Source organism: Natrix helvetica, assembly GCF_964273705.1.
Source record: "Natrix helvetica genome assembly, chromosome: Z".
In the NCBI taxonomy this organism is placed as follows: Eukaryota; Metazoa; Chordata; class Lepidosauria; order Squamata; family Natricidae; genus Natrix; species Natrix helvetica.
This window is the reverse complement of record NC_138554.1, coordinates 85,154,473-85,178,202: the sequence shown is the minus strand read 5'-3', so window position 1 is coordinate 85,178,202 and position 23,730 is coordinate 85,154,473. Positions and strand designations below refer to the sequence as shown.

At 39.0% G+C, this 23,730-nt stretch overlaps 2 long non-coding RNA genes across 3 annotated transcripts in view; one reads left to right on the top strand and one right to left on the bottom strand.

Moving 5' to 3' along the window:
• LOC309401924 overlaps positions 1-23,730 on the bottom strand; it is a 140,015-nt gene that overhangs the window by 109,487 nt on the left and 6,798 nt on the right. The window lies entirely within an intron of this gene.
• Positions 5,926-23,730, top strand: part of LOC309401923 — a 137,065-nt gene continuing 119,260 nt past the window's right edge. For both annotated transcript variants that reach the window (XR_014176816.1, XR_014176817.1), the window contains exon 1: positions 5,926-6,026. This is a non-coding gene — a long non-coding RNA (uncharacterized lncRNA). The remainder of the gene's footprint in view (positions 6,027-23,730) is intronic.

Here is a 23,730-nt window from a genome sequence, read left to right as displayed (position 1 = left end):
AATGGGAGATTTTAACTACCCTGACATCAACTGGGAAACAAACTCTGCACCAAGTGGAAGATCCAACAGGTTCCTAACAAACCTAGCAGACAACTTTGTTTTCCAAAAAGTAGAGAAGGGAACAAGGGGATCAGCCATATTGGACTTAATTCTCACTAACAGAGAGGAAATGATAGGTGTTGAAGCCATAGGAACCCTGGGGGCAAGTGACCATGCAATATTGGAATTCAACATTATGCAAACGCAAGTAGTAGAACAAAGTCAAACTAGAGTCTTCGACTTTAAGAAAGCTAATTTCAATAAACTTAGAGAGAGCTTTGGAAAAATTCCATGGATGAGAATCCTCAAGGGGAAAACAACTCAAGAAGCTTGGGAAATTTTGAAAAATGAGATTACATAAGCCCAGTCTAGCACAATACCAATGAAGAAGAAAAATAACAGCTCCCAAAAGAAACCAGCGTGGCTGCATAAAGAACTATCTGACAAACTGAAAGACAAAAAAGGTAAGTATAAAAAGTGAAAGGAGAGGGACATAACTAAGGCAGAATATCAGCAAATAGCCCGAGCCTGTAAAGATGAAGTGAGGAAAGCTAAGGCTCACAATGAAGAAAGGCTTGCCACAAAAGTAAAAAATAACCAAAAAAAGCTTCTTACAACATGTTAAAAACAAGAAAAAAGTTAAGGAAACAATTGGTCCATTGCTAGGAGAAAGTGGCAAGAAGGTGACAAGCAACAGGGAGAAAGCAGAACTATTCAACTCATGTTTTGCATCTGTCTTTACACAAAGGGATAAAACAGTCCAACCTATCAAAAGCAGCACCACAAAAATCAGATTAGGAACACAAATTGAAATAGGGAAGAAAATGGTAAGTGAGCACCTGTCTACCCTAGATGAGTTCAAATCACCAGGACCGGATGGATTACACCCCATGGTTCTGAAGGAACTAGCAGACGACATCTCAGAACCATTGAATTATATCTTTCAGAGATCCTGGAACACCGGGGAACTACCAGAGGACTGGAAAAGAGCTGATGTGGTTCCCATCTACAAAAAAGGGAAAAAAACATATGAAGAACGGTTGCAGGAACTGGGTATGTTTAGCTTAAGAGAAAGAAGGACTAGTGGAGACATGATAGCTGTGTTCCAATATCTCAGGGGTTGCCACAAAGAAAAGGGAGTCAAACTATTCTCCAAGCACCTGAGGGTAGAACAAGAAGCAATGGGTGGAAACTAATCAAGGAGAGAAGCAACATAGAAATGAGGAGAAATTTCCTGACAGTGAGAACAATTAATCAGTGGAACAGCTTGCCTCCAGAAGTTGTGAATGCCCCAACACTTTAAGATGTTGGATAGCCATTTGTCTGAAACGGTATAGGGTTTCCTGCCTAGGCAGGGGGTTGGACTAGAAGACCTCCAAGGTCCCTTCCAACTCTACTATTGTATTGTATTGTATTGAGCAGCTATGCAAGAAAGTTAAGAAGTTAGGTGTGCAAGTAGTTTTTTCTTCTGTACTGTACTATCAACAAAAGGCTAACAACCGGTAAGAGAACAAAGGATTGTAGAAGTGAACCACTGGCTAAAGGATTGGTGTCGACAAAAAAATTTTTTGGATTCCTGGACCATGGTCTACACTATCTCCATGATGGGCTTTTGGCAAGGTTGGGCTGCACAAAGACTGGGAAGAATGTTTTTGGAAAATGACTGGCTCAACTCAGTCAAATCAAGAGGGGTTTAAACTAAAATTGAGGAGGGGGGTGACCATTCTTTATGATCCCCAGGGCCTAATTCCAAGCAAAAACCCCTAGAAAACAAGTCACATAATGAAGGAGGGAGGGATGAGAAGGAAGACAAACTCAAACACCAAATTTGAGATTTAAGAAGCATACCCAGAGTCAGACATAAAGATCTCAAGTGCCTATGTACAAATGCACAAAGTTTGGGTAAAAAACAGGGTTTGTTTGTTTGTTTGGTTTTATTGGATTTATATGCCGCCCTTCTCCCAAAGGACTCAGGGCGGGGTACAACATTAAAAAACACACATCCCAAAAGTTAAAAAGAAATTAAATATATATCCAAAAAAACCAAATCGAATTTATGGAACATTTAAAAAATGAGCTAAAATTAACAGGCCAGGCCGGCTTGCTGGAAAAGCCAACTTTTTAGGGCGCGTCGGAAGGCCCGGAGGTCAGGGATTATGCGAAGCTCCGGGGGCAGCTCATTCCAGAGGGAAGGCGCTCCCACAGAGAAGGCTCTCCCCCTGGGGGTCACCAGCCGACACTGTCTGGTCGACAGCACCCTGAGGAGGCCAACTCTGTGGGATCATACTGGACGGTGGGAGGCTATTGGTGGCAGTAGGTGGTCTTGCAGGTACCCTGGGCCTAAGCCATGGAGCGCTTTAAAGGTCATAATTAATACCTTGAATCACACTCGGAAAACAACCGGCAACCAGTGCAGGCCGCATTCTGGAGCACCCCATGACAACCCGTGCGGCCGCATTCTGGACCAGCTGAAGCCTCCAGGTGCTCTTCAAGGGCAGCCCCATGTAGAGAGCATTGCAGTAGTCCAGGCGAGAAAGGACGAGGGCATGAGTGACTGTGCACAGAGCATCCCAATCCAGGAAGGGGCGCAACTGACATACCAGGCGAACCTGGTAAAAGGCCTCCCTGGTCACGGCCGTCAGGTGCTCTTCTAAACTAAGCCGCGTATCCAGGAGGACTCCCAGATTGCGAGCCTTCTCTGAGGGGGCTAAAATTTCTCCCCCTATCACCAAAGATGGAACAAGGTGTACAAATCGGGATGACGGAAACCACAGCCACTCAGTCTTGGAGGGGTTGAGCTTGAGCCTGTTCCTCCCCATCCAGATCCGCACAGCCTCCAGGCATCAGGACATCACATCGAGGGCATCGTTTGGGTGGTTTGGGGTAGAGATGAAAAGTTGGGTATCATCAGCATATTGATGATATCATACCCCAAAACCACGGATGATCTCGCCCAGCGGTTTCATATATGTGTTGAACAGGAGGGGTGAGAGAACCGACCCCTGGGGCACCCCACAAGTGATGCGCCTGGGAGTCGATCTCTGCCCTCCAGTCAACACAAACTGTGACCGATCCGACAGGTAGGAGAACCACCGTAAAATGGTGCCCCCCACTCCCAACCCCCCGAGTCATCACAGTAGGATACCATGGTCAATGGTATCGAAAGCCGCCGAGAGGTCTAATAGGACGAAGACACAGGAGCAGCCCCTGTCCCGGGCCCGCCAAAGATCATCAACCAACACGACCAATGCCGTCTCCGTGCTGTACCCAGGCCTGAAACCCGACTGAAACGGATCCAGGTAGACAGCTTCATCCAGGTACTGGGGAAGCTGACGTGCTACCACACTCTCGACAACCTTTGCTACAAAGCGAAGGTTGGAGACCGGACGATAGTTGGCTAAAGAAGCTGGGTGAACTTGAACTATTAATACATGAAGTTAAATATGATATAGTTGAAATTACAGAAACTTGGTGAGATTAAACCCATGACTGGAACATACTTATATAACGATACAAACTTTTCAAAAAAACAAGACCCCATAAAAGAGGTGGTGAAATTTATACAGTATATAAAGGGCCACTACACTGCTTAAAAAATGCATGAAACCAAAGACAAAAACCTCTAGAATGTATATGGATCAATATAAAAGAAAAAAGAATGATATTTTCATAGGTGTATACTACACGCCAGCCAACGAAGCAGAATAAGTAGATGTCCTTTTTGCTAACTAACAAATGTATGCAAGAAACACACTACAATAATAATGGGGGATTTCAATTTCCCTGAATCAATTGGATGACTAATTCTGCACCAAGGGAGAAATCAAATAGGTTCCTAACCAAACTAGCTGATAACTTTGTTGTCAAAAAGGTAGAGGAGGGAATTAGAGAGACAACCATACTGAACTTAATTTTTACAAACAGAGAAGAAGTGGTAGACGAAGTTAGAACTGCAGGAACCTTAGGTGAGAATATCATACTAGAATTCAATATAATGCAAACACAAGAACATAATGATACCAGAATTTTAGATTTTAAAAGTGCTGATTTTAACAAACTCAGAGAGAACTTGGGAAAGATTCCTTGCATGAAAATCCTAAAGGGGAAAACAACTCAAGAAGCTTGGGAAACTCTGAAAAATATTTAAAAGCCCAGAAACTATAGCCCAACCTACCGAAAACAGAACTGTAAAAGACAGACTAGAAATAAAAGTTAAAATAAGCAAAAAAAAAAAAAACCATAAGAGAACACCTGTCTGATCTTGATGAATACAAATCACCGGGATTTGACAGATTACATTCCAGAGTTTTAAAGGAGTTGACAGATGTAATCTCAGAACCATTGTACCACAACTTTTAAAAATCCTGGAACATTGGAGAACTACTAGAGGACTGGAAAAGAGCTGATGTGGTTCCCATCTTCAAAAAAGGAAGAAAAACAGACACAGGAAATTACAGACAAAATCACCCTAACATCAATACCCGGGAAAATATTGGAAAACATAATAAAAAAACAGATCTGCCAACATCTAGAAATGAATAAAGTAATAACTAGAAGTCAGTGTGAGTTGGTTAAAAACAGATCATGCCAAACCAATCTTATTTCATTCTTCAACATAGTGACTAAATTAGTACATCAGCGAAATAATATGGATATAATATACTTCAGCAAGTCATTCCACAAAGTAGACCACAACCTACTTCTTGGTAATGTAGAAAGAAATGGGATAGACAGCATCATCATCAGATGGACTTGTAACTGGCTGACAAACTGTACTCAGTGAGTAGTTCTTAGTGGATCTCCGTCTACATGGAGGGAAGTAAGAAGTGGGATACCACAAGATTCCATCTTAAGCCCAATACTCTTCAATATCTTCATAAATGATTTAGATGAGGAAATAGAAGGGGAATTTACCAAATTTACGGATGATACTAAGCTGGCAGGACTAGCCAACACCCTAGATGATAGGCTCAAGATCCAGATGGATCTTGACAGTCTTGAACTATTCGGCGGTGCCCTTCGGGTTGATGGAATGCAGGCCCCATCTAACAAAATGAAATTCAATGCAATCAAGATGATTGCATATTTGGAAGCTAAAAAATGATCAATGGTTGCAAGTACTTGGCATGACTAGTCTAATGAAGAGAAGGACCAGGAGAGACATGATAGCAGTATTTCTACATTTGAGGGGCTGTGAAGCTATTTTCCAAAGCACCTGAAGGCCAGACAAGAAATAATGGATGGAAACTGATCAAGGCGAGATTCAACCAAGAAATAAGGAGAAATTTTCTGACAGAGAGAACAATCAACTAATGGAACATTTTGCCTTCAGACTTGTGGAAGCTTCATTACTGGAAGCTTTCAAGAACCGACCAGACTGCCATTTGTCAGAAATGGTGTAAGGTCTCCTGCTTGGGCGGAGGGTTGGACTAGGAGACATACAAGGTCCCTTCTAACTCAGTTAATCTGTTAAAAATGGATTATTATTATTATTATTAAATCTCCAGCAAAATGCTGTCCTAGATAATCCCTTTTTGTACAAATGTAATACCAATATACTTCCAATATTATTTTCTGCTGTATAAATTGGTCCATTAACACACTTGCTATAGAAGTTAAGACACTCTCCCCATTATCTAACCATTTTTGGATTTCTAACTCTTTATTCCATTAATTTCTTAGCAATGATTTATTAGTAGTAAATATATATAGAAAATAATAGTAGGTTTTTAGTTTTAAATAGTTTAACCATTGTCTGACCCGACCAAACTGGGAGCCGCAGCACAGATTTGTCGGAAAGCCGGCGTAAGAAGGGCCGAAGGATTGGCCGGCGACAGTCACATGACAGATGCTAGGCAACATGTACTATTGGCCTTCTGGGTTGCTGACAGCTGGGAAGGTGTCGCGAGTTGTCCTCCTATGTAGGTGAAGGAATCCCGGTTTCTTCTCAACACACTGAGAAAGCTCTGAGCGGCATTTCAACGGAGGTAAGCCACATAGTCCATCCATAAAAATTTCCTTAAGGATCTCTCTCTCTCCCCCCTCCCCTCCCTCTCACACACACGCGCCTGTTGCCCGTGAATCTCTCCGGCAAAGGGTGTGCACGAGTATAAAGCACCAAATTTAGTGCCGTCTACAGCGGACAGCAAATCATTTATTCGGCGGTGCCCTTCGGATTGATGGAATGCAGAGCATTTTACTGACCGGATGCAGGTTTTCTTGCAGATTTGAATATCAGATTGACTATGCAGTGTATTGGAAATATTAGTCAGGATAGAGAAGATTGACTTCTGCTTCTCAAGAAATGTCTACTATTCTAATATTACAGTATACTATAATATTTATTTATATGGGGAGGGGTAGGGGTAGAGGTGAAAGTTTCTTTGGGAATAGATGATTGTGACAGGTATATAGTTAAGTAAGGAAGGGATTTTTCTGTATTAAGGTGTAATTGAGTGTTTGTTGTCACAATTTTATGGAGATTGTCCAGATTTCCCGTTCAGAATAAAAGGAAATGTTTAAGAGTCTTCATTTTGTCATTCTAGATACAGAAAGAAAACAATGTGAAAAGAACTGCACAATAAACAAAATCAATCAATGCTACACAAAATCCTAAAGGCAATTTTATTTTTAAGATCAACTTTTAATCTTTATTATAGGAAGTAAATCAAAAACATGGAAGTTTTTCTCTTACACCAAAAAGTTTTTCAACTAATTTATGCCATTCAATCTTACTTGCATTTTGTATTGCAAATGAAAAAGTTTTGATAAAATATGTCTACTCAGCACTAATTCATGGATTAATATCATTTGCTCCCGAGTATTTCTTATATGCTTAACATGCTACAATAGGAAAACACATATAATACATGGAGCATCATTCATTCTTCCCAGAAATGATATCATATGATCATTGTCATTTGCACAAGTGTTTCTATGACTGCTTTCAAAGTTATCTGGAATGTGCAGATACTAAGCTAATTATGTTAAACTTAGCCTGGCAGAATTAATCTTTCAAAGATTCTTTATCTTTTTAAAAAATATATTTTTATTGTTTACATTGAATACAGTGTAATTATCCTGGCATTCCACTTACCATGAAACAAAGGTAAAAACATATAACATATATACTATTTTAAACAGTGCTAGTGTTGTACACTTATTTTTGACCATCATATTCTAGAATGGCAACTTATCTATCATTGCAATACCTACATTCTAATACATACATAGTATTTCTTTCTATGTCCACCTAGCCTGATTCTTTCGCATTCCTTGTGTTCCTCACCATTGATAGAATCTATTCCATGTAGCATAGTATTCTGTATCTCCTTTATCTTTTATTTTTAGTGTTAGTCTGTCCATTTCCTCAAGATTAGTATCTTCCTTATCATCTTCTCCTCCGAAGGGGTGTTTTCACTCTTCCACTGTTGCGCATACACAATTCTTGCTGTGGTCAAGATGTGTAATATTAGGCATATTGTTCCTTTATCATAGCCATCTGATATAATGCCTAATAAAAATAATTATGGCTTTATGTTTATGTCTATGTTGTCTAATCATTTTTTCCAATTACATGAATTTGTATCCAAAATTTCCTTGCCTTTATACAGGTCCACCATATGCGGTAATATGTGCCAGATATTTCTTTACATTTCCAACAATTTGCTAAACTATTGGAATATTGCTAAACATTTTGGGCAATCTTGCCAGGGGGAAGTGCTGCCACCTATAGAACATTTTATAGAGATTTTCCTTATATGATGTGGCCATTGTCAGTTTCCGATTTCTCCCAAAAGCTTTCCCCCAAAACTTTTGCCATTTATCCAAATGTATATCATATGCAAAAATTTTAGCCCATACTATCATCGTGTCTTTAACTTGTTTTTCCATTTTGTAATTTAATAAATAATTGTATAGTATCCTTATCAATTTGTCATCAATCCCCACTAATATCTTGTCCAATGTTGTTAGTTCTCTATAAAAAAAAACATGTTTTCACATCTTTCACATAACACGATTGTATCTTCAGGTACGACCACCACTCTAATTCCACCCCTTGGTCTTTTAGTTCTAATCTGGTTTTCAATTCACCCTTCTCATTTAGTATATCCTTATAACAAACAATTTTTTCCATATTTATTACATTTGGGTGTATCAATGCTTGTAAGGTGGAGAGCCAGACTGGTATTTCAAGGATTCTTTAGATGCCAAGAATTCTATTGGAAATTTTTAGGATTCAATAACTCAGGAAATTTTTCAGTGCTGTTGTAACTTTGAATGAACACCAAATTTAACTGTTGTAAGTCGAGGACTGCCTGTAGTCAAAGATCACCGGCATATGCACAGAATATTCTTCTCTAAATTATTGCCACAGTACATGAATGTTACTCTACTGTGAAATTATTTTCATTTTCCTCCTGCATTTACACATAGTGAAAACTTCTTATTATTTTATTATAATTGAAAAAATAAATAAATAAAAAGTGCTGTCTGGACAAAATAGTCTCTATAATTCCAATTAGACTAGACGTGAATTTATTTTAAACATTGATAATATATATGCCCTTTACTTTGGGGGCATAAGGCTGGCTTCAAGGAATAGAAAGTCCTATCTTATAATATCTCATGTTGTTTCCTCCCCCCCAAAGAATCCGCCTTATCCTGTTAGTAATAAGGATGACCTTAATTGCCCATTTTAACCAGTACTGTTTATAAAGAGACAAACTATTGAGAAGAACATTTCTCTCATAATATATTGTCAGGATGGTCTTTGTTTTCCGCATGCCTACTTAATACTATACAGCAGTGATAGCAAACCTATGGCATGCGTGCCACAGATGGCACGCGGAGCCATTTATCAGGGCACACGAGGTATATGCCACATGGCCAAAAGGGGGTGGGCAGCGGCAACTGCGGGAGGCTAGCATACGCCATGTTGAGCTGGCGTATGCCGCGTGGCCAAAAGGGGGTTTCCTGCTACCCCCCCATCCCCTCCCAAATCCTGAGCCTCGCCTGGTTGGCTAAGCCTGCCAGGTGGCGGGCCTAGCTGACCCAGTTGTCCCTTGTCCCTTCAGTCCAGCTTACCTGCTGCTCCCTGCTGCATCCATCGCATCAGAGAGCTGCTGATTCTATCTGCTGGTAAGTGACCAGGGGTTTTTTTCCTTTTATGCTTTCAATGTTTTTTTAAAGAATATTTTATTTATTGTGTATAGAATTTTTTAAAATAGTTTTATTTAAAAGTATTGGGTATAATTTTTTTAAATGGTTTATTTTAATTTATTGTTATTAGAATCTTTTTTAAAATTGTCTAAGACTATTTAAAAAAAGATTCTATCAACAATAAATTAAAATAAACCATTTAAAAATTCTATATTCTGACTTCCGGTTCCGGCTGCGGATCACAATGGGCATGCTTTGCTCGCCCCGCGCGCTCTTGGTGGGCTCCCCCCTGATCGGGGGGGCACAGGCAGCCTTGTAGGGGCCCCTGCCAAGGGGGCGGCTTAGCGGGGGGTCCCCTGTGTCGTCGGCGGCCGGGGGGGCTCCCTGCATCGCCCTAGGCACCAGGAGGCAAAAGGGGAGGCGCTTTCCTGCACTTTCGCGTTGAGGCAGCTGGGCAAGACTGACGATTTGAAGGCTGCAGCTGCAATGCGGTGAGGTGGAAATCCCCTCCGTTCCCTTTCTTGACTGAAGGAAAAAAAAAAGACTGTCAGCTTTTTAGAAAAACTTTCAACCCATTCCTGGGAAGTGTGACTGGAGGGAGGGGGATTTCCCCCCCGGATAAGCGGCTCTAAACTGCTCTCTGCCCCCAGAGGAGGAGGAGGGGGGTGAGCTATGGAATGAAGTCACGCTCATAGCAAACAGCAGATTTTTTCTACTGCAATTGTGAAAATAAGGTGATGATCTGACTTTTTGAAAACTTTGAAAACTTTTGGTTTGTTGCCTTCTGATCCCGGAGCTGGCAAGGCAAGATGGCACACTTCCGTTGTCTTCATGTACTTTGAAATTTGACTCCACCCACAGAAACCGCTGGCATCTTGTCTTTGTCTCAGTGACACTCAGAGATATCTCTTGATACATTTTATCCTGGACCTGGAACAATGGACTTTACTGCTTGGATTTAGACTTTAGAAAAGGTCTTTATTTGTCTGGGCTGCCTGCCTCGTGATCTCTCTCAGCTATCCACTTTTACAATTGTTTCTTCCCTGTGTTGACACAGACATTTCTGAGCTCTTCTTACTACAATGTCACCAAAAAGACCACCACCGGGGAAACCGGGTTTTGCTGGCTCTGCCCCAGCATCTTCAGCGTCCAGCCCCAGCGGACAACAGACACTAACGTCTTTGCTCCAGCCTAAGCCCCCTGAGGTGGATCTAACCCAACAGATGTTCCAACAGCTCTTAAAGGGGCAGGAGGACTTGAAAAATCAACTGAAAGAAATGAATGAACAGCTCAGAGAGAACCAAAACTGAACGGTTCAGAATTCACAGAGATTGGAACTTTTGGGGGAGGGGATGGCTGTGATGAGGGGGGAGGTGAGGGGGGTCTAGAGAGGAAATCAAGAACTTGAGAACCACAAGATAAAAATGGAATTTGAAAGGATGTCTTTTTTCCTTAGATTTCAAAATGTAATTGAGGCTGATGATGAAGACCTGAGGGACATTATGACAAAATTATTGGCTGAATACATTAAAAAAGACAGACAACAGTTGGGGTGGGATATTGACCTGGTCTATAGAGTAAATTCGGCATATGCCAGAACACATAACATTCCAAAGGAGGTCCACATCAAATTTCTCAGAAAGACTACAAGAGATGAGATTCTGAGTGCACAAAGGGGGCAAGTATTAAAATACAAGGATAGAAAAATAGCCATTCTGAAACAAATCCCAAAGAAAGTTAGAGATAAAAGAAAAAATTATTCGCTTCTAGCGAAGAAATTATACCAGAAAGGGGTGTGGTTTCGGTGGCTTCTGCCAGAAGGTATGTTAATATTCTGGGAGGACACTAGAGTCAGAATTAACACAACTATGGAAGCTGAGGCCTTCATGGAAAAAAACAAAGTCCTCCTGGATAAATCTGATGACACTACACGGGATATACAGGACACGGGAGATGCTGGAGCCTTGCTGGAGGGGGGAGAAGAGGCAACATTGAGAAAACTTAGATCACAAAAATGAATTAGAAAATCTGTCTGATATAAAATGATTGAAATCATTTGAAGATAAAAGGTTAAAATATGCTGACAAAATATTATTAAGTAGTAACAATTTATTGTATTAATAAATGAAAGTTATGAGAATGGGGGGAGGGCCATTTCCTGCATAATGTAACTGTCAAAATTTGTACCTTATCCACCATCCCTTTCCCTGATTATTTTTTGTAAAAACCAATAAAAATTTTGTTTAAAAGAAAAAATTCTATATTCAGTACTTTTAAATGTTTTGTGCATAGAATTTTTTTAAATTGTTTTATTTAAAAGTATTGAGTATAGAATTTTAAAAAATAGTTTATTTTAATTTATTGTGTGTAGAATACTTTTAACTGGTTTTATTTTAAATTATTGTGTGTGGAATACTTTAAAATGGTGTTATTTTAAATTATTGTGTGTGGAATATTTTTAAATGGTTTTTAAGGATTTTTCTATTATTTATAAAAAAAATAAAAATTATTTTAGGGAATTTTTATTTATTTATTGTTTATAGAATATGTTTATTACAAGAAATGTTATTCCTTTTTGCAAATGATTTTTGTGATGCAATATGTTGCTTTTAAGTGTGCAGGTTGCGGCATGGTTTATGTGTCTCAAAGTGGCTGCTTTTCTATGGGCAGGCCAGGTTGGTGCAAGGCAGCTTTGCCAGATTTTGTGTGTTTCTGTGTGATATCTGGTTGTTTAGGTAATTGTGAGGTGGTTGCTGGTTCTGTGAGCTTCCTGGCACTGTCCTTTATAAATTACCACAATGCCTTAATGGTTTTTATTCAGTGGCTTTGTCTTTCCTGTCCTTAGGGTTAGGGAAAAAACTGGTTTTGTCTGCAGTCTTTTGGGGGGAAATTGTTATTTTTTGGTATTTTCCTGGCACTGTCATAGCTTGTGTGTGTGGGTGTGTGATGTCCCGCAGTTATCTACACATTAATAATGATCAAGTACTAATAATATTTCCTTATACATTTTAGTGACCTTTCCTTACATAATTGGTGTTTTCTTTCATACTTTTAGATTTCTAATATCTGTTTCTGTTAGTTAGCAATTGATAAAACAAATCTCACGTGAAAAAGTATTCGAAGCCTTCTTGAATTTAATTGTCAATTTATTCATTCCTGTACATTCTAATATTTATTCATTTTCATATCTTTGTTTTTCCACTGTTGTGCAAACACAATTCCAGCAGCTGTTAATATGTGTAAAATTAAATTGTATTCCCTTTGAAATGCCCAACCAAATATTACTGGTTTAAAATCCATATCTTGCTTTACCATTGCTTCTAACCGTGACACCACTAACTCTTGAATAGCTACTTGGTCTATCGTAAGTACTTAACCTAATTCATATATTCCTGTTTTTTGAACTGAGGAATAAATTTCAGAAAAAGAAATCTGTATTGCTCTGTGAATCTACCTATGACATTCATTCTTGATCTAACTTCTTAGATGAAAAACTATATCTTTCCTGTTTGTTGGGGGACATCCTTCCTGAAAAGACTGTACATTGTTGGGTGAAAACAGAGGTCCCTTCTGTTACCTGTAGTGTAGTCCTCAGCTTACAACCACAATCGAGTCCAATATTGTTTTATTTCTTCTGCAGTTAGTATTATTTAACAGGATGAAGATGCAACAGATTATGACCACTAGGACAGTCATCTTTCCTATGTAAGTAGCTGTTTTATTGCTTTGTGTGCTTGTTTCATCCTTAATATAGTAGTGCAAGCAATTAAAGTCTTCCTTTCTGTATCTCTTTGTGCAGGCCATTCATTGGAGCAAGGTGGTCACTGGGTGACTTCAACACAAAAAAGGACAGTAATCTTCCTTTTCTATTATTTTGTGTGCTGGTTTCATCCTAATGCAGTGCATGCAATGAAAGAGTTCATTTCTGTGTCTCTTCTTTGTGCAGGCCATTCATTGGAGTCAGTAATATTGAATACTGGCAAGGACAGTCATCTTTCTTCTGTAAGTAGCTATTTTATTGTTTTGTGTACTTATTTTAATCTTATTTAAGTAGTAAGTACACAAAATAATAAATTTCATTTTTTATATCTTTTTGTAGATCATCCATTGGGGCAAAGAATTCAGTGACATCGTCTTGGCCACTCCCACTCAGTCACATGGCCAGCAAGCCACTCCCACCCAGTCACATGGCCGGCAAGCCACTTCTACAAAGCAGGCCACACCTACAGAAGAGGTTCCCAAAAAATTTGAAACCCACCACTGGTTATCAGGGACGTTAAGTTCTTTTTTTATATAGTTATTCTGTGTAATTTTGCCACCTCTTCTTAATCTCTTCTGCCTCTGTTAGATCCCTGCCATTTTGGTCCTTTATCATGCCCATCTTTACATGAAACGTTCCCTTCATATCTTCAATTTTCTTGAAGAGATCTTTGGTCCTCCCTATTCTATTGTTTTCTTCTATTTCTTTATTTTAAGTATTTTTTTTAAACCCTGTCAAAGTGCGGGGCAAATGAATCTCAAGTACCAGAAATTGCTAAGAGTGCACAAACCTATTTGGCATAATCTACTATGACTGAACTCAGTCTCCATTGTACTTCTTTTTTGCATTTTCCAACATGAGTCTGGCAAATATACACATTTTCTTTCTATGGCCAATTTTTTGCTGTGTGTTTAGTAATAGCAGATGAAGTTATTTTTCATTCACTGAACTTGCCTTTCAGACCTTTGAGGCTTAAAAATGGCAGTCGCCTATTAAATAAGAGGTAGCATCTCATATTAGCCAAAATGAATAAAATCACAGTTGTACTGAACAATAAAATAATTTATCATTAGTGGGATAATACTAGAAAAATTCAAACAACTTTATTTAAAAGAACTGAAGCATTTATTTTTAAATCATTATCTTTATACATGATTACAGTATCATCTGTAAAGGATGACCAAAATTTCTTTTTACTTCTTTAGATAATTACATTTTACAGGGAATTAATAATTATTCCCCAAATGTGGAGGCTTACTTAGAATTAATCCATTTGATACAACTGACTTAGCAAAACTGTTAAATATATTTCAGTTCAGATGTGATATTCAGCAGGTTTTGACCAGTTCTGGAGAACAGACAGAGGAAATTTTGAGTAGTTCGGACAACCAGTAAATACCACCTCTTGACTGCCCCTGCCCCCATCTATTCTCTGCCTCCTGAGTCCCAGTTGATCTGGAGGAAATGAGGATTTTGCAGTAACATTCCCCAGGAGTGGGGAAGGAATGGAGATTTTACAGTATCCTTCCCCTGCCACACCCACCAAGCCACGCCCACCAAGTTATGCCATGCCCACCAAGCCACGCCTACAGAACCGGTAGTAAAAAAAATTGAATCCCACCACTATTTCAGTTGTGTTTTAAGTAACCTTCCTGTTTCAATGTCTAACAAGGATTTTGTTGCAGTTACTTTTGACATTTTTGTCATTACTGATTCTATGGTGCTTTACATATACAGCAAATATACACCAGAAGATAATGGTGGTAATATATGTGGCGCCAATTGACAGCATCATCGGGGAAAAGAAGTATAAGAAGCTGGAAAAATTCAAAAACCTGAAGGAGAAAATGAATAAATTGTGGAAAATAAAGGCCAAAGTGGTCCCAGCCAGGCATGCTCAGTTCTGATTTAAAACGACAGCATTTGTTTTTCTCCTTTGCAAAATAAGTTCGCTTTTTTCCTTTTCTTTTTCTTCTCCCTTCCCCTCCTTCCTCCCTCTCTCCCTTCCTCCCCCTCTCTCAAACACACACACACACACACACACACACACAGAGAAGTTGGATTGGACTATCTCTCCTATCCCCTTCCCTTTCTCACTCACTCTCAAACAAACACACACACACACACAAAAGTTGGATTGGATATCTTTTCCAGTGGCTTGAAAGCAGCTCCTCTGCCACCCCCCCCCCCATTCCCCTGCTGCCTTCCCCAAACACCTCCACCATTGCAAATGCAGCCTGCTGTCTGGGTGGGAAATGCCTGGAATGTAATAAAGCCCACCCACTCACCTCCTGCTGGCAGGCTGGGGTGAGAGGAGAGGCAGAGAAGCAGGAGGGAAGCCGATCCAAGCCTTCCAAAAGAAAGAGGCTGGGGGAAAGTATGTGTGCTACATTACAACTGTTCCTCCTGGCAAATGCACTATTAACTGGTTATTTTAGGGGTATTGTTTTTAATTTATTGTGTGTGTTTTAGGGGTTTAAAATTTAAATTTAAATTTATATATACTGGCTCTGTACAGTTCTTTTAATTCCATTTTAACCTCCTCCATTCCAACTGTACATATTCAACTTTTTATTGTATTTTGATATATTTTGCATGGACTGTACACCGCCCCGAGTCCCTTTTGGGAGAGGGGGCGGTCTAGAAGCACGGTAAAATAAATAATAATAATAATACATCATGGCTCTTTGCCTGGCTTCCATGGATGACTGCTCAACTGTTAAAAAAAGCCTCTAAAACAGCGCCCTCTACTATTAGGCAGGAGAACTGCGTGCCTTACCTACATCAGGAATTTTTAGGCTTTTAACCCTTGCTTAACTCTGTTCGAGTGATCATAAAACGCCTAAAGTCAGATTAGAGGAGGCATGCAGTTCTCCTGCCTCATAGTAGACGGCGCTTTTTAGAGGCTTTTTTTAACAGTTAAGCAGAGTCATCCACGGTGAGGCAGCAACTAGCTCAGCTTTTTCCTTTTACATTTTTTTTTATTTTCATGATGAGAGCGGTGAGGCTGTGCCTCACTTGTTTCACCTGACTGCATGTCACTGAAGCATGCATATGTACTCAATACTTGGTTTGGGCCCCTTTTGCAGCAATTACTGCCTCAATGCAGCGTGGCATGGAAGCTATCAGCCTGTGGCACTGCTGAGGTATTATGGAAGACCTGGATGCTTCAATAGCGGCCTTCAGCTCTTCTGCATTGTTCGGTCTCATGTCTCTCATCTTTCTCTTGGCAATGCCCCATAGATTCTCTATGGGGTTCAGGTCAGGCGAGTTTGCTGGCCAATCAAGCACAGTAATCCCAGTCATTGAACCAGATTTTGGTGCTTTTGGCAGTGTGGGCAGCTGGAAAATGAAGTCAGCATCCCCATAAAGCTTGTCTGCGGAATGAAGCATGAAGTGCTCCAAAATCTCCTGGTGGACGACTGCGTTGAGCCTGGTCTTAATGAAGCACAGTGGTCCAAAGTCCTGTTGCTCCTTGGTCCAAAGTCCTCTTTTCTGATGAGAGCAACAGGACCACTGAGCTGAAGGCTGCTATTGAAGCATCCTGGTCTTCCATAACACCTCAGCAGTGCCACAGGCTGATAGCTTCCATGCCACGCTGCATTGAGGCAGTAATTGCTGCAAAAGGGGCCCAAACCAAGTACTGAGTACATATGCATGCTTATACTTTTCAGAGGTCCGATATTGTTCTATGTACAGTCCTTATTTTATTGATTGCATGTAATATTCTAATTTTCTGAGATGGTGGATTTGGGGTTTTCATGAGCTGTACGCCATAATCATCACAATTATGACAAATCACGGCTTGAACTATCTTGCTTTGCATGTAATGAGTCTTATCTCATATATTAGTTTCACCTTTTAAGTTGCATTACTGAAATAAATGAACTTTTGCACAATATTCTAATATTTTAATATTTTAAGTATTTCTTCTTGCTTTTCTTCTTTTGCCTCATAAAATGATCTATCAAGTAATGTTAGTAAATCAAATCCAGTTTGGCCCTTCATGTTTCATCAAATCTTTCAAATCCGCCTTTCAATGAACAGTTTTGATAAAGATTTAGTATTTATGGTTCGTTTTGCCTTAAAGATCTTCAAACAGCTCAGTAGATATTTCCAAGCATCCAAATCGCCTACTAAGATAAAGTCAAAATCAAATAGCTTTCCAGGTGTTGTTTGCTTTCTCTCCTTTCATCACTTTCACACAAATTTCTCACATTGCAGTAATTATCTTCCTCCAATAGATGTCTCCCCTGCTCCCAATTCCAGCATTCAACAGAGTGTAAAAGTTAAAACAGCTGACTGTCAAACATTCAAGGGGGGTTAAAGATAGAGTTTAGAAAAACAATTTCTCTCAGTAATCATTTTTCACAATGTTGTTCGACTTTTTCCAGGCTTTCTATGTTTTAAAACATCCTTTAGATATTTCTTTTACATCTGAGTCTTTAATCTTTCTCTTTGGTTTTTAGTCTTTAATCCTTCTCCATAAATCCAATTGCTGCTTTCTTAATGTTTGGAGATTGTTTTTTGGAATTTTTTACTTGGGTTAAATCTTTAAGATAAAAGTTGGAAGTTATTTCACCCAGTTTTACTGCTCTGTCCACGCACCACTCCAGCACAAGATCTTAGTGTCCCGGTTGTCCCAGCTTGTGACTGACCAAAATAGCAGTTGTCCCTGCTGCTGTTCGGGAGAGCTTTCTTCGGGTCATTGAGGAAATTGCGGTTTCCTCATGATTGACAAAGCACCTCTCCTTTCTTCATCACCCCTCCAGGGCAGCTTGACCCATAGGGTCTCCTGGTAAGCAGTTGCCAGCTGCATTTCATGGAGCCTGGCAGAGCTCCGTTATTTTCCAGCCGTTCCTTATCATATGATTGATAGTGCAAATGCCAAGTATTTCAATTCCTGAACAAATTGTGCTTTTCTCTTTTGTCTCTGTTTTTCTCCCACTTTGTTGGGTGCTAAGAAAGGGAAGATTAAGAAATTAGTTTATAAGATCTCTAAAAAGCACTTAAGAGTTTAAAAATTTGCTATTTGAACATCTTTAAAAAATGAAGATGAGGTAAATGTAAGGAGATATTTAAATTAACAAATTAATTGTATTTGCAAATACTGTGTCTGTATATTTTATTTAATATAACTTTATTGTGGTTATTGAGAAGTCACATGTGACAAAAAGACATAAATGTAATTAAAACACATTTTAATACAGTTAAATATCTCAAATAATATCCCAAAATTAACACATGAGATGTTTAGGTTCCAGCAACATAATATAGAGCAAATAAAACCATTCCTTTTAAAAGATAAAATTTCTGTTAAATTGATGACAGTAGGATACAAGCTGCGAGAGTGCTATTCAACTCTTTCAGTGACTAGTAGCTCAGGATCCAAAAAGATCTTGACAGAATTGAACAATAGGCCCTATCCAACAACATGAAATTTAACATGGAGAAAAGCAAGGTTTTACATTTAGGTCTGCAAAACCAAAGGTAAAAGTACAGATTATGCAAAATGTGGCTCAAAAATAGTAACTCTGAGAGGGAGTTAGTGCAGCGGTCTGCAATCCACGGCTCTGGAGCCACATGTGGCTCTTTCATCCCTCTGCTGCAGCTCTCTGTCGCTCAAAATATGTGTCATGACTGCCAATGTGTGATACCTGCCGGCATGCAATTTATTGAACTTTTCGAGCCATCTTTTTTTTTCGGCGTTCAAAATATTTTGGTTGCATGCAGAAATAAAAATATGTTTTCTCTGTAGCAGTTCATTGATTTCATACATGCAACACACTATAGTTTTTTTTATACATAGCATAAAGGTAAAAAACTATATATGCAGTGTTATCTTCATTTTAGATGTCAAAAGGGTTTTGTGGCTCCCAGTGTTTTCTTTTCCATGGGAAGCAGGTCCAAATGGCTCTGACTGTTTAAGGTTGCTGACCCCTATCCTAGTGGAAGATCACTTACATATGGGGGGGTGGGACTTGCTGCCAGCATGAATGGCTGCTCGGACAGAGAGCTCTGTTAGTAGCAGCCAGAACTAACGTCCGGAGGAGGTTTGCTGAAAAGATTTTGATAAGCCAAGCTTTCCTGGAGGGAAGACTGAAGAGAGAAGGTTGGTTTGACACGACCATAGGATGGCAATCCATGGTCTGTGCTTGAAATCTCCTTCATATCCCCGGACGTGGAAGAGGGCAACAGTAATGGCCATCCCAAAATGCTGACAAGAGTTCAAAGCAAGCGAGGATTTATTACAGAGAAGCTGTTGGAATTGCAAGTGACCTAACAGTTTCTGGATCTTGGAGAAGGTAATTCTATCCCAAAACAGCTCAAGAGATTAAGGGCTCCAAGAAGAAGTGGGGGGGGGGGCTGTTTACCCTCCTCCATCACAGTGGCAAGAAGTAATATGCTGAGTGAAAAATGGAGGCTTTATCCTTTTACTCTCTGAACTGTCTGATAAGCTGAACCTTAACCTAATCTGTTAACATAACAAAGCCGGCTGTAAATAACTCTGTCTATACAGATACCTTCAGGGGGTTTTGAGTTAATTATACAAGTCTTGAAGGCTTGAAGGAAAAAATATATCTTAGCAACATTATATATATATATATATATATATATATATATATATATATATATATATATATATATATATATATATATATATATATATATATATATATATATATATATATATATATATATATATATATATATATATATATATATATATGATTGCAGTTGGTTAGCTTCTGGACAAGTGGAAGAGCGACATCTACTGGCGAAATCTGGAATTCCCCCCCCCCCCTTAATACCCTAAGAGAAAACAGGATTTTTTGCTGACTATATTCTCTGGATAACCTTTGGATACTACTATCTGGAGAGAGAGAAAGAAGATCTATCGGAGCAGGGGAACCCAGAACACTCTCATATAATTATCCAACACAGGAGGGACGCATCTAAGGTTGAACTTAAAAAATAGGAATTAATGTGATAATACTACCATCAAAGGAATATACTGTTTTTGCTATTGTTATTGTTGTAAGACTATTAATCCTAACTCCTTTTGATATTATTGGCACTAGTACTGATTAATTTAGGAGATTGTTTGATTATAATATAAGTAATAACTATAAGCATTCTACTCTTAGATTTTATTAAGTTATCAAAATAGATTAATAGATTGTATTATAAATGTGACATACACACACACATATATATATACAGTGATAAACCGATAAGTCTCTCACACTATCTCACTATCCTATGACAGCTGTTCCTATATAACATACGAACTAATCGATATATAAGTTTACTACCCCCTATCACTATTTAAAATTGATAATTGAGTAGAGGTAGAGGGAAGAGGAGAGGGAGAGGAAGGAAGGTAGGAAGGTAGGCAGGTAGGCAGGCAGGCAGGCAGGAAGGAAGGAAGGAAGGAAGGAAGGAGGAAGGAAGGTGGGAGGGAGGGAGGAAGAAAGAAAGAAAGAAAGAAAGAAAGAAAGAAAGAAAGAAAGAAAGAAAGAAAAAGAAGAAGGAGGACTGGAGAAAGTTACGAGGGAGAGAAGTAAGTGGGAGTTCTGGGAAAAAATTAAAGTAGGGATCCAATTCCTCCAAAAAATGAAAAGTAGTACAAATTTAATGAAAATTGGCACGGGGAGGAAGCCAGCATCCCAGCCATCCCTAGCGGCTGCCAGTCCCTCGAACCAAAGATCTTCGGAGGATATGCCTCAGAGAGAAAGATCCAACTCAACTAAGGAATTGCAGATGATACTACAGACCATGCAGGAGGTAATGGCTAAAAATCACGAAGAACTTAAAAAGGATATTAAAGAAATAAGGAGTGATACGGTAGAATTAAAGGAGAGAATGCAGAAGATGGACGATAAATTCGAGAAGTTCCAGGAACAGATCAATAAACACGAACAAAGAATAAATGTAATAGAAGGAAGGTTGGAAAAGGAGGATGAAAAAATGGAGCAGCTGAGTGCTAGGCTGATCCAGGCAAACAAGGAACTTGAGTTAACGGTCCTCGCGTTAAAATCAGAGAAAGCAGCCCAATTCCTACGGTTCCAGAACGTAAAGGAAGAAAAAGGCGAGGATTTACCACGATGGCAGACCTAATGGCAAAGGCTTTGGGAATAGAAAAGGATGAGATGGCAAGTAAGATCGACGAGACATATAGAATACAGACAAATTACGCAAAAAAGCATAATCTACCAAGAGAAGTTTATGTAAAGTTTGTCAAAAAATCAATACGTGACAAGGTGCTGAATAGAACTAGAGATGACCTGATAATTTACAACCAACGACAACCAACAGTTCTAAAACAGGTACCGAGGAGAATTAGAGAATTAAGAAGGCCCTATCAATTTTTAACATCTGTCCTGAACAAATTTGAAATTATCTTTAGATGGCTGATGCCGGAGGGCGTACTGGTAACCTGGAGAGATAGAAGATTTAGAATAGACACAATAGAACAAGCGGAAGACTTTTACAATACCCTTGTTGGGCAGCAGGAGGAGAAAGACGAAGGAGAACAGGCGGGAGCAAGGTGGCAAGGATCCAGGGTATAGATAAGAAGAGAAAAGGAACCAGTGGAGATACGAAAGGAGAAAGAAATCATTCTAGATGAAAAAGGGGAAGAACCAAAGGAAGTGAGAGAAATAAGGGCAACAAGAAGCACACGACCCAAATATACATAGAAGTATGTCGGGAGAAATCAAGATTCTATCATTGAATATTAATGGTCTAAACTCACCCCAGAAGAGGAAAACAATATTTAATAAATTAAAACATTTGAACTATGATATAATTGCAATGCAAGAGGTCCATATGACTTAAAGACAGATCCAGATCTTAGAATGTCCTAGATTGGGTATTTATTTATTTATTTATTATTCATATTTATAGACCGCCCCCTCTCCCGAAAGGGACTCGGGGCGGTGTACAGTCACTAAAATACATATAAAATACATGGGTAAACTTTACGCGGCACTGGCTGACCAAAAGAAAAGAGGAATAGCATTATATGTCAAAGACACAATTCAGACTAAACTAATCTATCATGATGAGGAAGGGAGAATACTAATCGTGGAAATAATGTTAAACCAAAAAAAGGTGTCACTGGTTGTAATATATGCACCTAATGAAGGCCAGGAAAATTTCTATCACAGACTACATAGCATTATTCGAGAGATGGGAAATGAAAATGTCTGATTACTGGGTGATTTCAATGCTATAGTTGACCCGAAACGGGACTATAAAAGTGGAAAGAAGAGAAAAGGAGCTAGGAGAACTTTGCCAAGGTCATTCTTCCAAATGGCTGAAGAACTTATCTGTTTGATGTATGGCGAGAAAGATGTCCAGAGGGTAAGCAATATACCTTCTACTCGAATAGACATGAATCCTGGTCAAGGATAGATATGGTCTGGCTGCCAATGGAGCTAATCTCAGAAGTGAAGGAGATAGATATAGAACCCAATCTATGGGCTGACCACAATCCCATGAGGATTATTTGGAAAAAAACAAAAGGGCAGCTATCGTTGGTTACTCAATAGATCAATTCTAAAAGACCAGGAATATATTAAAAGAGTCAACCAAGAATTAAGATTCTTCTTCAAAGAAAACGGACCAGGAGACACATCCATACAAAACCTATGGGATATGACTAAGGCATTTATAAGAGGGGACACAATATCAGCCACAGGCAGGAAGAAAAAAACCGAGAATCTAAAAATAAGAGAGCTGAAAGAAAGGTATAGAAATTTAGAGAGTGAACTGTAAAAGAAACCGCAGAACAGAAGTATAAAAGGAAATATGGAACTGATTAAACATGAATTGGCTATATTTGAAAAAGCAAAATTGGCACAAACTATAAAAAGAGCAAAACAAAACTTCTTCGAGAATGCAAATAAACCAGGGCTATCCTATAGGTTGAGGAAACAAAAACAAGAGAACTGGATCAATAAACTACAAGATAAAAAAGGCGAGATCTGCTACCAACTAGAGGAAAAGAAAAAGATTATCCAAGAGTTTTATGATCAATTATATAAAGAAAACCGAGACCATACAAAGGAAGGAATATTACAGTATTTGGAAAAGCCAGATCTGCCAAAGGTACCAGAGGAGATTAAGGACATGTTCAATGAAGACATTAAAACATCAGAGATAACCGAGGCCATACAAAGACAAAAGAATAATAAAGCTGCAGGGCCGGATGGGTTGCCAGCAGAAATTTATAAAGAATTCCAGGATATACTTGTCCCAACGTTGTTGGAAGTCTACAACGCTGTGTTAAAAGAGGCGAAGACACCGTTATCATGGACGGAGGCTAACATTGTACTATTACCTAAGGCGGACCCAGACCAGGTGCTTATACAAAATTACAGACCAATATCACTGCTAAATGCAGACTACAAAATCTTTGCCTCAATAATAGCAGAAAGGTTGAAAAAATTTCTTACATCGTTCATCCATACAGATCAAAACGGATTCCTCCCCAGAAGACAAATTAAAAACAATATGAGAATTATGTTGGACATTCTTGAATATTATGAAGTGCACAATGACAAACAGGTTGCACTAATCTTTCTCGATGCCCAAAAGGCATTTGATAATGTCAACTGGGAATTTTTGCACCAACAATTAGAATACACGGATTGTGGGGATAAATTTATAAACACGATCAGAGCAATTTACACAAACCAAAAAGCCAAAGTAATAATCAATGGTGAACTAACACAAAGTATTGTAATCCAGAAAGGTACAAG